Genomic DNA, 17,021 nt, shown 5'->3' on the forward strand with positions numbered 1-17,021 from the left:
CGTTGATCTTCTTTTCTTTTCATACTTCCCCTCCTCATCAAGTGTGTTATATTTGTCTAAGGCACTGGGTTACAAGTGGAGTATTTATTATATTGTATTCTAAGCTAGAGATAACACATTCTTACTGAAAAACGAATAAATCCTCAGAAATTTCAAACCATAAAATTCAAGAATGAGTTTTACTGTAGTTGAAAAGTTAATAGAGTTACATTATGCACATAACATGTAGACTCTGTTAATTACAAACCACTTGTTGACATCTACTGCCAGCAAGCTCATATTAGCTCTCCTGGTTCAGAGTTTAACTGGTTATTCATATGTAGGAAGAGCAATGTCCTCTGGGTCACCGGCCACATCACAAATATGTTGGTTGGTGGAACATGGCTGCCACTTGTATGCAGCCTGCATGTCAAGATTGGGCAAACAAAAGGATTTGACAGCACCCAGAGAAATCAGTGTATTTTCTGAAGCAATCATCCTCACCTCTTTCTCTTTCACATCACCATGCCTACAGCCGAGGCTCTATGCCATAGCAGCACACCCTGCCAACATTTCACAGATCCATACCGGCAAAGGGAACTAAATGGGGGAGGGGAAGGAATGCTTGCAGGAGGCAGAGAAAAGGAAGAGGGGGTAGGGGGAGGGTGTTCTGGGATGAAAGCAATTGCTAAGATCCTTTTGGATACACAGGTTCATACTTTTTTACAAATGGATATTAAAAAGCAGTGAGTATGGTTAGACGTTAATTGGGGGGGTAAACATGTTTAACACCTACCTGATGGCTCCTTGTAGAATGCTGCCACGCCTGCTGCTCACACTAATGTCAGAGACGAGAGGGTCGTTGTCGTGCAGGTGCTAATGCACATACATTAACAAGAGGGAGTAAAATTGTATATGTGTACTGTGTATCTATGTATGTATGTGTGTGTGTGTGTGTGTGTGTGTGTGTGTGTGTGTGTGTGTGTGTGTGTGTGTGTGTGTGTGTGTGTGTGTGTGTGTGTGTGTGTGTGTGTGTGTGCGTGCATGTGTGTGTGTGTGTGTGTGTGTGTGTGAACATATATGGACAGTGGGAAAGGCGGGTGAGTGCATGTGTGGTAGAGGGTGGGCCTTAGTATGATCATCCAACCTTGAAATAACTACTGGGCCATGGGTCAGAACATAAGAGGAGATGGGAGAGTGATAACACTAACCTTCCATAGAAGTAGCTCCATAATGGGTCCTTCCACATACCAGCTCTCTCCGATTTCTTAAAAACAATACTCAAGCTAATTTATGAAATTAATGTTGTGGAGAGGGTTTTTGGGGCCGGGAGGATGAAGTTCCTGGCAGGTTTTCAGATTTCTTGCTCAACAGTTTTGCCAAAACGACTTACTCTCTTTGCATGTGGATTGCTGCCTTAGGTCGCTGGTTTGGAAACTATTGCAACAACAAAAAAAAGAGACAAAAACATCAGTTCTGAAAAGAATATAAGTTGAAGGGGAGGTTTACAGTACTCTGGAATCATTTATTTTCGAAACAATGAGGGCAACACGCATACAAGTGTCAACATTTAAAACAGTATTGCCGTCATTATCCAACAATAAGAACAACTCTGGGGCAAGCATTTAAATGGCTTTACTTTCGAATCACAAATAGATTACACTTACAGGCCTTTATTATTTACAGGTCATGTCTCTGCATGCCAAATTGACTTTTTGGAAGTGATGTTTGGCAGTAAAATGACATGCTAACCTTGAATGAGCAGTAGATATCCGGTGTAGCACAGTAAAATAAATAATGGGAGAGCCTTCAAATGAAGATAGTAACAGAAATGGCAGAACCCAAGGAAAGGTGTTAAACATGCTAAAGATATTTATTCTTGCCAAAATGTACTTTGATATAACCACAGCTGAAGTCTACATTCAATGCTCATCATTTTCACATTTCTCTTTATTTGCTTTCCATCACTTTCGTTCCCTTGTATGTGTGTGTTCATGTGGGAGAACAGTGTTCTTGTCTTTTGCATCTTGATTTAAACACTGCCTTAAAGTTGCATAGTTGTGAAAGGCCAGCTGCACTGCCTGGTTACCCCAACACTATGTGCTCTATATGCAGGCCCCTGCACAAAGCTCAGACTGTGTTCCAGCTTCTTTTTTCCCTGTGTGAAAACTAGCCTGCAGGCTTCTGAAAAGCAAAAGGGAAAGAAAAACGTGAACTAAATCCAAAGGCTATATTATGAGGAAACGCAACAGACACTGACCTACTAGGTCAAGTTTTAAAATGTATTTGTTTTCTTGTTTTTTGGCAGAGTATTGAAGACATGACTCAATGTTGATGTCTTCTTGCAAATTTAAACTATTGGATACTTATTAATATTATAATATTATTTTATTTCATATTAATGTGTAGGTTTTATGAGAAGAAGAGGGACAAAACTAAATTACAAAATATATTTGAATGAATAGGATACAGTTGTAGAAATGATTGATTTCATGGGTTACAAATGTGATTTATTTCTTTATTGCTTTGTTGGAAATGTCTCCCCATTTACTATCAATGGCACAATATTTACCCTCCATATCTAAACTAAGTGTCAGTATTCCCAATATACGTACACCGGACTATTGCACAGTTTAGTGTTTGTTATGGAAGGAATGAACAGGTGAGACATGTTATACAAAGCAACAATCCAACTTACAGTCATCATCGGATCGGATATAAATATTGCAAGATCCTGAGTGATAAATGAAAATGCATGTCATAACTTTTCCCCCAACTGAGCCCTGCCTTGTTCTGGTTGTAATGCAAACAAATCCTCAGGTAAAATAACCCAAACTGTTTGAAGTTCAACATATATTGTTATGGCATTTAAAGTGTTCTTGTAAATGTATAAGACTGAGCTGCGTTTACCTTTTGACAAACTTTCCTAATACAGTATTTAACATAACGGTATTCATACACATTTAAATGGGTGTTTTATCAAATGACTCCAATGCCCTGTGTGGTTTGGGAATTAATCTTTTAGTTTCCTATAACTGTCGTAACAAACAAGAATAATGTTAGTGTGTGAGGAAAGAAATGTTTTCTGATATCAGAGATTCTCTCCCCCATCCCAGCTCTATCCACTCAGCTGGCTGAGGAGATAATAAGAGTCAGGTGGCCAAATTACAGCAACAGCTGATCACTATTTATTATTCAAGCAAGTGGGTGTCAGAGCAGAAGTACAGACAGGAAAACTCACAACACACATATCAAAAACAAACAAGCCTCAAGCAAGCTTTCCTTTACTCTTTCTTTCACACACACTGACACACAGTAATGTAAAACGCTTTTACTGTGATGGTTGTACAGGGACTTCCTCTCTTTCCCTTTATGTTCTCTAAAATGGTCGGTCAGGAGAAGATGCACTAACTGACATGCTGAGAAAGCAAGAGTGTTTTTTATGGATTCATCTTGTGGTTCAGACTTGTGCCTACATGAGCAAACTAAGATGTTTCTATTTCTCTAATCTGGTTTATCTTCCTCGTTTTTTCTCTCCAACTTAGTTTCCTGCCCTCTATACATTATCAGCCTTCTGCCTTCTCGCCTTTTTTCCTCTGGACCTGTAAATCTTTTTAGAGTCTTTATCACCCTCTCTCTCTTGTTCTGGCTATGGTTCACCCTCCTACCCCCGAATCCATCCATCTGGATATGTGCGCTAATGCTGTCATTGTATCAGGACGGGCAGAAGCCTATTAGACAGAGCTCAGTGGTAGTAAGAATCAATATTGATCCATAGGGTTAGTCTAATGGATGCTGAGAGTAGCAGTGATTCCCCTTTGTCTGCTCAAAGACCCCATCACCCTTTACTCCTCACACATGCGCACTCTATCTTGCTAAGCCACTCAAACACAAAAACACACACACACACACACACACACACACACACACACACACACACACACACACACACACACACACACACACACACACACACACACACACACACACACACAGACACTGCTTTCTATTCCGTCTTACTCTGCAGATGCAGCTGCTGTGCTGACTAAACACTTTGCTGCTTTCATATTGTGTGTGTGTGTGTGTGTGTGTGTGTGTGTGTGTGTGTGTGTGTGTGTGTGTGTGTGTGTGTGTGTGTGTGTGTGTGTGTGTGTGTGTGTGTGTGTGTGTGTGTGTGTGTCTGACGGGAACATTAGTATCCATGTCAACAGTATCTGCATAAACATATAGGGCCTGTGGATTCTCAACCATACCTATAAGTATTTCCCATAAGAGAACAACCAAATGATTGAGGGAAAAACCCACAAACAAAAAAACTCACACACCACACTTTGCTTCGCAAGAAATCTATTGAGATTTTTGACATAACCATAGCAGGTAGCAGTGTGGATGTCATCTCAGTTTTCATTGTGGCTCAACACTTGCTGAGATTTTCAGTGCCTAAGCTGTTTTATCAGCAAGTATTCAATGTCACGGTGCACCAAAATGAAAGTTGAGATAGCATCCACAACTGCTACATCCATCGTTCTTTGAAAAACAGACACAATACTTCTTCTTCACAGAACACATTTTAAACTTGTCATAGAAGGAAAAGCACACAGGTTTTATTGGTAAGTTTAAGGATAGACTGTGACCATAATCAATAATTCACCACATCCTTTAAACAAAGAGTAAGGGTAAATCAAATTAAAAATATATTTGCCTGCTTGGCAAGGTGCACTGTTAAGTCTTTAAGAGATAAAGTATGCATGACTTTTGAGTCAAAAACAATAACTAGGAAAGGATCTCTTTTAGCACTATTAGACAAGACATCCCCCACTGACTAGGAAGTGTTATTTCCAATATGGAGTCAATAAACTGCATGAATGTTTTGAACATTTAAATCTTAAGAGGAGTAGGAGGTCTCCAACATGCCAAGGACACTATTTTTTTTTCTAAGGGGAATATATGAAGAATAAAACTCAGCTGGCAGCCATTAAAGGAATGTGCTATATAGGATAGGGATCAATTTCAGACACAAACCATGAAAAAGAAGCAACTTGATGGAATGTATCCATCATTATGTTATTGTTTTTGTTGTACAATCACAACCTAAGATAAAGGTTGTTAATATGAATTGCCATACATAATAAGTCAAGGGATATCTTTACGGGATACAAAACACTCTTTCCTCTTTAATTGTACTAATGATGCTTAAATTAATGTATTTTCAACATATATAACATGAAACCCAGGCTATACCCGAGCTCTTTTGATACCATCCTTGACAGAAAAGAAACCCTAACTTTTACACTGAACACACACCTGGTATCACAGCCAACGAAAGAAAGGTTGCTTACATGGAGTTCATAAGCACAATGTGTGTTTTAGATTAGACATGGAAACTCATTCTGTGTGCAGTCACCTTGATCAAGACGCAAGGAAAAATGCAGTGAGTAGTTCATTCCACTTCCTATCAAGCACTCCCCATCGCAACATAATGTTTATAGTAAGGAAGATTATTACAACCAATCTTAAACGGAACAGAGCACAATGTAAAGTTTTCACTTTTTTCCTGAAGATAAACTGGGACCATTGTAAGGAACCTTTGGGTTTGTGTTTATAAACAATAAACTTTACCAAAAAACTTCTGTTTTAGAACTCAAACCACTTGAATCAATGTGCAACAAAAGAATCAGAATGATAATGAAAAGATGGTTATAAGATTTGTGTTTTGTTTGCTTCTAGCTGGAGCTACAGGAAGAGACATTTTATCTCATAATCGGGGCACTGTGGCTCAGAAGGTAGATAGTATTGATTATTGGTTGATCCCTGCAGTCTACCTTTGTCCTAAGGCAAAATAACCTCAAGTTGCGACCTTATGGCATATGGGTGTGTTAGCGGGCCTCTGAATGTCTGGGTGAGGTAGCCTCTGCCTAAACTTTTGTGTGTGAATGCTGCCTTGTGTTGTTGAGCGGTGAGAAAAGCGTTATATAACTCCAGTCCATTTACACATTTAAACCGATAAAGACAGAAAACACTTTTGGCTATGCTATTTTTATGAAACAAAATGTACCTAGACAGAATTGTGCCCTTGTAATACAATTCCAGCTGTAAATGGTTTCAACCCCAGCCACCATGGCTGCAGAGGAGTGTCCATTGGGGAGAGATGACCTTCACTGTTCCTCTGGTGACAGAGCTAAATCAAAGCTGCTGCTTGTTTAAGACAGCCACTGCACGCTGGCTGCATGGCCCCTGGTGAATTATTTATGCATGAAATGAAATGACCTCTGGCACTTTGGAGACAGCAGGGACAATCCAAGGACAAAACATGGAGTTAAAGGTAGTGTAAGCATAGCGAAAGTTGCAGCATTAAAGAAAGGATTTACTGTATGTACTGTATGTGCATTCATAAGATTTAAATTAGAAAGGGAAGGGAAAAACTGAGACCTCAACCCACAGCAGGAGCCTGCAGGGGTTTATGTTTGACGTCTTTCACGACCTGTTGAAGCAGTAACTTGCCCTCTTAGCATATCTCCCTGCATATTGTTTACAAGTGTGCTTTTGGATGTCTACCTTTATGAGGACCTTTATGACCTTTACACTTTAAAATTGAGAATGTTTTGGAAACATCATTTTTAGCCCATCGTCACATCTTACAAGTTTGTGTGAGGTTAAGACTTCCTTTTAGAAAGGTGAAAGTAAGAGCATAATGTATTATCCATTCATACATAACTATGTATTAGTGATTATTGGTGAATTGAATGATCCGTTAGGGCCCTAAAGCGAGAAATTATTACATCGTAGTAAAAAGTAAGTGATATGTCAGGGCAATGGATGCATCTAAGTGTTTTGCGAGTGGTTCTAGTTGTTTGAACCCTACTTCTATTCATTAAAAACAATGCAACATTACTGGGGTAGCTTTGGTGACATAGCTAGATGTGCAAGTTGATAAAGGCATTGATGGGTTGCTGAGGAACTTTCTATCAGAACCTTCACAAGATGTTACCTACAGTAGATTCTTAGACAATTAACCTAATACTATAAAGCTGTCTGTTCAATCATCATGGGAATTTTACAAGTACAGGGTTTGGCAGCAAATAGTCTTGAAGACAACAAGTACCAAACGCAACAGGAAGGCAAACACGAGAAGGAGATGTGGGGGACAACATTATTATAGACAAGTTGACAGGGGGTTGACTGGTATGACTGCTTGAAATGCCACATTCCTTTCCAATGAACACACAAGTTTGTGGGTTTTGGATGAGGTAAACAAAAAGGTTATTTATAAATGGGGAAAGGTGTTTATGTAAATACTAGGTGGGCAAGCACCCATACTCTGTCTCTTTCACGTCAAGTAATACTCCAGCACTATACTATCATAGACATTGATGATTGTTTTGTGTTAGGTATATGTGAAAAGTACTTTTCTAGCAGCCTACTAAAAATAGCAGCTCAAAGCATCTGTCACCTACAGTCCAGCTGCAGCAGGCACATGGGCAACAGTCACAGAACTACACGAACATACCAGAGGCCCTTAAATGATGTTTACATTTTTCACACTTTTTCAAAAGGCTGTTATTAGACTCATTCTGTCGGCCAGATCTCACCAATGCACAATAGTTTACATATTGTAACTACACAATAGCAGTTATTGCTAGCACTGCTACAAACCGGAGAGAAAAGTTCCAGAAAGGCTCCATAAAATGCATTCCAGGTAAAATAGAGCTGAATTAGCAAGAAACTATGACTCAACATCCCTCAAACTGAATTCATGCACATCCTAATAAACCTGAATATTGTTTTACATCAGCTCCAGAGGGTTCTTTGTGTTCCCTTTGTCTTGGCCTGTCAACATGTGTTTAACTGTGGAGGACTCTAAAGTGCTGTGGCAGATCGTCATTCCAGCTTTTCACGTTGAGTTATGTTAGCAGAGAATGGAAAAGAGAAAAGGAGAGAGAGGGGGATTTTTTTTCTACTTAAATTAGTAACAAATAAGCATTTAAAATTTAAGGGGAAATTACATTTTTTCCCACCATGACCATAAACAAGAACATAGCAGACATATTTACTCATATAGAACACAATGATCATTTGTAGAAAAACACTAACTCTACTATCCATCAAGTGCCACATGAATTGCACAATGTTAAGGCAATGCAATTTCCCACAGATGAGGCATTATACATATGCCATATACTATTTAATTAACTTTTTTCATTTAAAGATGAGCGGTCTGTGTACGGGTCATTTTGTCTAGAAGACAACATTCCAGCTATGTTTTCAGAATGAGGCAGGCAGGACTCATAAAAAAAGGAATTTTTCTGCCTGGATACACAGCAGATACACACATAAACACACCGCACCCACAACACTCACAACCAAATGAAGTTTATAGTCTTTCAGCCTCTATCATTTGCATACACATTTTTTATATTTCACTTCTTAAAGTAGCTTTTGGTGCCTGCATTTGTGCATTAACGTCCATGAAAGAGAAACTGAAGGACAAAAGGACTGAGATTGAAAGTGTGGGTTGGAGGAAGGTGGCGGTGGGGGGGGGGGGTTCTTATTGTATTAGAGCAACAAGGACTTCAAACTGGCCCCTCCTTCAGATACACTTATAGAGAACCACTGGGCGAGTGCAGGGACCGCCTTCTGTCACTGACCCCCTGCACGCCTCATTAAATCCCTTAACTTTGTCATAGATTCATCCCAACACGTACATAGGCGCACAAACGTTCACACAAACATTAACACACACATATAATAAACACAGTGCCCCGCGCCTCCCCCTCCCCATGATGCCCCTGGCCCACGGGGGTACCATATGTCCACCACGCAGGAACTGGCAGCTCCTCCCTGCTTTGTACTCTCTGCACACACCCTCCAACCCACCGCAACATGTGAGGAAGACCCTGCAGAATGAAAGGCAGGCGACTACTTGACACCCCGGGCTTTTCTGAAAGATGGCGACTCAATTGCTCTCGCCTAATTAATCAAGCACAATCTTGTATTGCAGTTACATACTGAAGGTTGTTGCAGTTTTTTACCCAATGGATGACATATTCCCTTTTGAGTTGGGACATTTTTGCAAGATCTTATTTTCAGGACAGTGCTTGTTGCAAATGAAACTGTTTGCCCAGTGTTGTTTTTACTTTGATGAGATTTTTTTTTGTTGCCTTGATTACAACATATACAATTCTATTGGTGTAATCTCAAAATTCGCCCTGTTAAATATGAGTTTGCCTCTCACAATGCCTCTCACCTCTGTTTGAAAGAGAAATCCATAACCTTCCATAAGTGGATTATACACGCTTTAAGCCTTGTGGGTGTTGCTGTAATGTGTAACCATTTGCCCATCACTGAGCCAATTGTACTGCCCTTCAATGTTACATAGTACACCGTATGTGCAAGTCACCACTGTCTCTGCTGGGTTACTCTGTGTAGCAGGGTAATCATTTGACAGTGTTGATTTTCTATTGTGTAGGTCACGGAGACCAAGAGACAAGACTCCAGCAACGTATATTTAGTTTACTTAGGATCTTGTTTTAAAGTAGTATGAAGGGACTTTTTTCACAGTAAATTCATTCACTGTTTGCTGTTGTTTTTTCTTGGAAATGTCAAAATCAAAATCTGAGGAAATTGTCTCATCTTGCAATATTTCTACGCTACATGACATTGAAAGAAAAGTCTTACCAATGAAACTACATACTAACACTGAAATTCAGAAAAATAGAGGCAAGCTTTGAGGTAGGAAGGATGAACACAAAGAGCTATGTTAAGAGGAAAGGTTGGATTAAGATGGGTCTCCCCCCTCCACTTGGCAAACCAGCCTGGCAGGTGACTGAGACTGGTAGAGCGAGCAGAGTGACTCAGCATTGGGCACTGGGACGTGACCCACATCCACCACTGCTGTGCATTTCTGACGGAAAAGTGTCAGGTAGAGCAAGTCATCACTCAAAATATTACTGACATTCAGAGGAAGCGAAGGAACAGCATCCATGGCATTACTTAACAAGACAGCCAACTCAGCTGATACTGAGGGGAAGGCAGAGAGGGAGAGAAGCTGTAGTGTGTGTCTGTGTGTGTGTGTGTGTGTATGTGTGTGCGTGCGTACGTGCGTGCGTGTGTGTGTGTGTGTGCTTCCATGCATGCGTGTAACTCTCAAGAGGTTACCTCCCAGAAAGGTTCCCAATAAGTTTTTCCCCCCCTAATAGCAACAAGGAGTTATCCCTTATAATTTTTGTGTACTGCTTCAAGTACACACTGTTGACTTTGTCCTGACCCTTGCTGCATCACTTATTGAACACAGAGGCTTAAGGAGAATGATAAGATTACACAACTGCATGTGCAAAAGAAGGGGGCATTTAGAAATACACACAATTTGCTTTGTAAACTCACACTAATATGAGATTACAGCTAGTTAACCTTATTAATTGTTAACAGGATTTGAATATAAAAAACGTTAGAAACTAAGTTGTATTATTCATAGCGGTGAATGCAGCCTGCTGCAGAACATGGAATGTAAAAGACTCCTTTGAGATGAGACGTCCTGTGTTTTTCTTCAAAGGGTGCCGGTAAGAGGGGAAGGGGTGAGGAGGGAGAGGCTAGTAGTGGGAGAATGAAGACAGATAGAGATTTTACACAGCGGAGGTCGATAGTGGTACTGTTACTGGAAGATTTATTGTGTTGAAAACACTCACAAAAGTCTACTTTGAAATAACTTTAATGTCACCAAGAAAGGGCAATGTAGCATCCTGATAACTATGGAGGAACAATGTTTGACATTTTGAGAAATCTACTTTCTTCCACAAAATGTACGAGAAACTGATACTACTTTCATGTCTGTGGTATGTAAAGAAGCCAAATCAATCAATTGGATAGCTTACCGTATTATAAAGAGGCAGCCTCCTGGAAAGTGAAGCCAAGGCCTTAAACTTATTCTTTCCAATATCCAGCAAGGGGAAATCCTTTGATTGCAAAAAGAAGTTTTGAGAAAATGATGACCCCTCTTACTTAATTTATTACCTTTGTAAACATTTCCCTTGTGAGTTGGTGGTCTCGATTGCTAGCCTCACGTCTCCTCAATACAACATGATGTTCACTTTTTAAAGTTATTATCCCATTTCAATGCCGGACTTCAACCCCTTTGCAGTATGTTTTTACCTTATAAAAGTTACATTTCGGATGCATACATTGTCTTGCTCAACGTTCTTATGTTTCCCAAAAACACAAACAAGATTGTGAAAGCCAAATTGCCAAATTCAAAGCTTCAAAACTGTAGTCGACAAACTAATGGCTGACACGGTTACTGTCAGCTAAGTATCTCATTATTATCAACGCAAGACTCAGGAGAAAATGCTGTATGGCTCTGTCCGTCCCCTGCACGGGGAATTTTAAAAAATCACTCATTAGACAGGAAATGAAAACAGCAACTCAAAGTTGAAGTAGGAAGCTTGGCTCTAAACTGTAGTGGGAGTTTAAAATGAGTGTGTCAAAGTCTGTTTCATCATCGATTAATGTTTCCCTTATCTTAACCTGACCCCAACCAGTTATCTCTGCAAGGCCTACCTACAACATTAGCCGTGTGGGAAACTCTGATTATATGGTAGGAAAACGCTACTTACAGGGTAACAGAAGTTAACACAAGACCAGGGACAGTTTGGGTAATGTTTTTATGGATGCTTGTTTGTTTTTTCTCTTCCAGATAAGCTTGACTTAAATGCTGTGGGTTTGTTTACAACCTGCATGATTATCTGACTGCTCACTGTAGGCCACTTGCACCATTTCGTTCCTTTTGTCTTTGTTTATGTTTCCAGATCCCAGCAACTAACCTGGTGAGTACAATTTTATTAACAGCATAAAGGAAGCAGAATATTTTGACACATTGGGAAATACATTGGTTGTCTTTCTTGTAGTGAGTTAGTATCAATATCTTACCCAAAAACGTATTGGGAATATTTTCATTTTATGCAAAATATATGAGAGATTTTAGTGTGTTCTAACATCATATTTATATAAAAGTTATATTTCAACTTTGATAGTAAATGAGAAAGCAATATTGGAGAAATGGAGAGGCTGTGGAAACATGGTAACTGTTGCTCTGGCAGCTCAAATTCACTCGTCATCATGTGTGTGTTTGTCCAGTTTGGGTCTGTTTCTGATGTTTTCCTGTGTGCTGTATTTCTACGTGTTTACAGAGAATATTTTGGCTGAAAACTGTTCTGGCATGTGTGTTTGCGTGTCCCTGCATTAGATAATACTCTTACAGCCACATACATCTTTCCCCCAAGCCCTTTGCCAGGCCTAACATGGCAGTGCAATGCTCCTCTTGTATGTGATTGCACCACACCCCCCCTGCCGTCTAATGAGAGGATTAGGCACCACATATTTGTAAGGATCCCCTGTTGAGGTTCCCCCTTCCTCTCCCTCTCTCTGTCTCCTCCTCCTCCTCCTCCTCTCTGTTAGGCTCTCTGCTGCGTTTATGGGTCTCTGTGGTTCAATAGAGTATCCACTGGTCTGCTGACGCATGCAAAGCACAAAAATTCACGCACGCGCAAATTCAACCTTGAAACGCCTACACTCACCCACACATGTGGGCACATAAAGGCCTGTATACACACACAAACTTAGGCTACACACAGCAGAGGAGATATGTTTTGGTTTTAAACATGCAGTAGATGGGGGGGGGGCTTGTTTTCCCCCCACAAGCTGCTTGTTCCTTATAGTGTGTTGTTAGTGAACATAGAATAATCTAAGGATGATCAGTACTACCCTCCCATGTTTGTCGATAAAAGACATACAGCTGAATCAGACCTGCCAGTATAATTACAGGCAGGAATCTGAAGAATGCTGTGATCTGAACTGAGCCTGACACCATGTATAGGGCCCCCATGCAGCTGATTTACCTACTCCAGTATGTGGGACATCTTGACCTTGGTGTTAGCGTGTGCCATTTGTTATAAATTACACCTTTTTTCACAGTTTTCTGAGCATGATGTATTATACAACACATCTGGTGGATCACTACCTTTTCCTGGTGCTGTTGTTTTGTTGAAGTTGGAGTTGCATCACTCGCTTTACAAACCCACTTTCATACTGTTTGCTTGGAGCCAATGAGCTCGCCTTTGTGTACACATGTATTTCTGAGGTTCACCATATACAGCCTGTGGTGTGCTGTGCTCTCTCTTCTCCATCCAGGACAGAAAGAGGCCATGTCACTTATCTGAGGAATTCACCCTGAACATCTCTTCATAAACACTCCCCTGTGGAGCTCATCCCTCTCACACAGTGTCTCTCTTTCACACACATATTCCCACCCCCCTGGATCCACACAGTGTACTTTATGAATAGCAGAATGCAAAACTTATACAAGAGGCTGTTTAACTAAAACAAAATCCATCACCCAAAGCCACAAACACTTGGAACTTTAACAAACTGCCCACATTTCTGACATAGTTCTGTTGAAAGTTGATAAGTCCAGACAAAGAGTAACACGTGCAAGTAGCTCTCATGATGGCTCATGTTGCTCAACTTTTTTTACTCTAGAGCACTTTCATGAAAAATTCCTCACAGACCACTCATATCTGGATTAACAGGTACGGACAATGGTTTGTAGAGGTAAGGATGTTATTTGTCTCAGACAGGTTGATGAGTATCTGACAACAGCCCAAAACATACATAGACGCGGCGGCATAGAGGAAGGTTGTGTTTTACTCCAGAGTGGAATTCCAGGCACCCTGTTTCCGACTGATCTCAGCGATGAGGAGAATGTCAGAGTACAACGACAGAGATAAGAATGGCACCTGGAGAATGTACTCTACTGCACATTGATGCACTTCTGAAAGAAAAGATATGCCTGAAATAAGCAAACAAATCGTCACATACTGTTGCAGGCCTTTCTACAAAGCAATGTTACAGTTATATGAGCATTGGCTGAATGTCTAACATTTAAACACTTATTAGTGTGTAGTTCACCATTGAACAGGTAGTTGAGAAGACTGCAGATGAATCACCACAATATTCAGCGTACTGTATATTAGAGTGGCTGCTTCAGTCCTGTGAGTATGTGCACTGTGCCCCATTTTGTACAAACACTGATGTGTTTCAGCCTGTACAGTAAGTGTGCATTAAAGGAGTGTAACATGACACCCAGGTCTCGCAGGGGCAGCTGAATCTCTGACCCCATCTGGAAATGCCGACTTCCAGACTCTCTAAAGGCCTGGCTGCTAATGGATCATGGACCCCGATGAATGGATGCTAGCTGTGCACCGACAATAAGCCAATTAAACCCCCCTGCCTTCTAAGGTATAGAATACAATACTAGACAATGAGAGAAGATGGCTAATCAGAGAGTGTGTTAGGAGGTGTATGGCATTCCAATATATTCCTGAATTACGGCCTAATGCGGTTGAGATTTGATGTGCCCTATTAGCCGAATGCCAAAAGAACAGAACCCTGATAATGAAACAGCTAAATCAAAATGTATCAATCATTTATTTTATGTATTAATAACTATGTGCTTTTCTTATATTGTGACATGTCAAAATGTCTCCAGGGACAAAAGGCTCTATAATTCCAACATGTTTTAAACCTCGGAAGGTGTATACATTGTTGACAGTAGCTTCATATGTTGTTTTCTGTCTCTGTTCTGTTTTGACTCATAATATCAGTGCACTAACATTGCATCATTGTTATCTAACGCATGTAAGAAATTATGATAATTTAACATGCGCAGATGCACAGTGCACAAACACAAACCCATGTTTGGGATAGTAATGTTGAAGAATTGTTTGGATGTTTGCCATGCAGTCTGTTTTGTGCTGTTATTTTACATTACATAGTTATAAGAAGTTTAGCACAAATAATATTATTGTTTAACTATGACCATTTCTAATAATAATCTATCTATCTTAAAAGGCAAAATATTGAAATGATAATAGGACAGGTTTGCAACTTATCAATCATACATCATTGAGGGTTATGTGTAAACCTCCATTTTAAAATGATCTGAGCCCCACTGTGGGCTATGAGTTTGTTTTGCTTAGCAGTACAGACACACCCTTTACACTTTCTCTCCCTCTCTCTCTCTCTCTCTCTGCTTGCTTTCCTGCTTCATGTGTACATACTGCATTCTGTATTTATACTGAAAATAGCCAGGAGAGAGGATTGGTCTTCAAACACCCTCCAGTTTTGTAAAGAGGTCACAGTCATATCTCCTTCTTAATCAGAGGACTGGATATGAACTGTCTTATGTGCCTGTGTCTCATGAACTCATTAACAATGCATCTGGAAAGCATATAAACATGAAGGTCTGGCAGATGGGACATCTCCAGCTCACTCACTCAAACTGCCCTGCTGCTAGGTGTACAGTACACATAAAGCATAAAGACCACATGCTAGTGTATATTACAGTGAAACATGTACAGGTGCTAATTTATTAATTCCTAATACTGATTAAGTACTTACATTCTCTGTATTGATCATTTGTTTGGTTTTAATGTAGATGTGTTTATAGTCTTTTAAATGTTGGTGGCATTGTTAAGTGTCTAAATGTATTGTACCAATGCATTCCTCAGTCACAGCTCCATCTGTTTGTAGGCAGACTAGAGAGGCCCTCAGCAGACCCCTGAGAGGTCTAAAGTATGCTGGCCTCCCGCAGTCTTGGAGCAAACACACTGAATACTCCACTCTGCTCTGGCAGGCCGGTTTTAATTCAGCCTGGGCCTCATGAGGAGGTGAACCAGTTGGACCCCAGCCAGGTAAATGGCTCAAACTAACAGCAACGAGCCATCAGAAGACATCACTCTCCACCTCCTCATGCCTTAGCCCCTAGCTGCCTTCAGTCCTCTCTGTCTTTGCAAAAACCTTTTGTCCAGTAACAGGGTGTGACAAGGGGACATAAAGCCCTCGTCCTTGTGGGAGATATGACCAGCAGTCTGCCACCTTTACTTTGCAGTTTTCTCCATTTCAAGATGACTCATCCAGTTCCCTTCCCCCCTTTTCTCTCCCGTTATTGCTTGAAGCATCCAGTGAGAAGCATCGTTGGCAGTGTGGTCATACTGCAGGCTGCGCTCCTGATTTACTGATTGATTTCAGCATTAACGACCAGCACCTTCTCCCCCGCCAATGTAGACACACACACACACACACACACACACACACACACACACACACACACACACACACACACACACACACACACACACACACACACACACACACACACACACACACACACACACACAAACACATATCATCTATTGTCGGGTTTGTCCTGTGGCTCTAAGATAAAGCAGTGTCAAGCTGAGCCTGGATGCTAAAGTCTTGATAATGTATTGATGCAACAGAGGAGGCAGAGAAGTGTGGAAAATATTAATTTATACATTTTTTTATGGGTAGCTCCAATATCTCCAATACTGTTGCACTACATTTTATCATTATACCGTTTTAGCTAACTGTCATTTGTGGCAGCAGTTACTGCTGTTCAGCGAAAGATACATAGGCTCACTTCAATGCAAAAATGCTTAAGGCCACAAGCCTCTCATTCTAAATGGATTTCAACCCCTCAGCTGCAGACCGTGTTGATGGTTAAAGAGATCCTCAGACCCCTAGAGAAACATGGCACTGTAGTTCATTCTATAGCTACTGTGTAGTGGTTGCATGATAAGTCCCGAAAGCATGACCTGCAGGCCTTTGAAAGCATTTGAGTCTTTTGGTACATGCTCCATGACAGATAAGCAAAAATAAATCATTTCTATGTCTATTTCAGCACAGGGAGGGTATAAGTAAGAAAGAACAGGCCCAATGAAAATATATAGAACCAATCAATTTGAAATGAAAAATCAATTTGGCATCACATGGTAAAACTGAAAGCAGGGTAAAGAAATTAAGGGGTTTGGCCTCTGCCTTTATTTTTTAAAAGATAATTGTTTTTCTCTATCCTTTTTACCATTTTCAAAAGTAATATGATCACATTTGAATGCCTTCTTTCTCTTTTTCTGTTTCCCATATGCACACTTCAATAAAAAAATATTCAAAAAGAAATGGGTCACATTTCTTTC

Source organism: Eleginops maclovinus, chromosome 4 (genome assembly GCF_036324505.1).
Source record: "Eleginops maclovinus isolate JMC-PN-2008 ecotype Puerto Natales chromosome 4, JC_Emac_rtc_rv5, whole genome shotgun sequence".
Lineage (NCBI taxonomy): Eukaryota > Metazoa > Chordata > Actinopteri > Perciformes > Eleginopidae > Eleginops > Eleginops maclovinus.